The sequence below is a fragment of the Atheta coriaria genome, unplaced genomic scaffold (assembly GCF_025399875.1).
Source record: "Atheta coriaria isolate IRGN ID8LTWV9N9 unplaced genomic scaffold, Caltech_Dcor_3.1 scaffold4451_size1203, whole genome shotgun sequence".
NCBI classification, from domain to species: domain Eukaryota; kingdom Metazoa; phylum Arthropoda; class Insecta; order Coleoptera; family Staphylinidae; genus Dalotia; species Dalotia coriaria.
In genome coordinates, this window is record NW_027050441.1 from 1 (window position 1) to 432 (window position 432).

General features: G+C 31.0%; 1 long non-coding RNA gene across 1 annotated transcript; it reads left to right on the forward strand.

The window, feature by feature from the left end:
• Positions 1-188: 188 nt before the first annotated feature.
• LOC135803147 (uncharacterized) lies at positions 189-423 on the forward strand. The gene is made up of 2 exons (XR_010550729.1): positions 189-267; positions 326-423. It is a non-coding gene; the product is annotated as an uncharacterized lncRNA (long non-coding RNA).
• The last annotated feature ends 9 nt before the right edge of the window (positions 424-432 follow it).

The following is a 432-nucleotide window of genomic DNA, read 5'->3' on the forward strand; positions in this document are numbered from 1 at the left end:
TTTATTTTCTCAAACATTTTGTTAGTATGGTTTTGTACGGCTAACCTATTTAGGTACTGTTAACCTTTCTCTTCGCCTCTTTCTCGCGTTTTTATTACAACCGTCAGTCAAGGCCGGATGTGGCATGTGGCGCCATTTTAAAAATGTTTACTCGCCGAATATTTGATGATATTCAAATATTTTGTTACAGATTTCAATAAGTTGATATGGCAGCAGCTGTAGAAATGGGGGAAGTAGATGATATTCACTCCAAAGAAGAATCAAAAGGTAAATATTTAAAGAAAAAAACTTTTAAAAAATAAATTTATACTAAAAATTATTTTAGGAGACATTCTTGTCAATGGTAACATAAAAGAAAAACATGCAAAAGAAGATTTAACAATGGAGACTGACGACGCAAAAGAAGTAAATGATAATATTAAAGATGAAGAA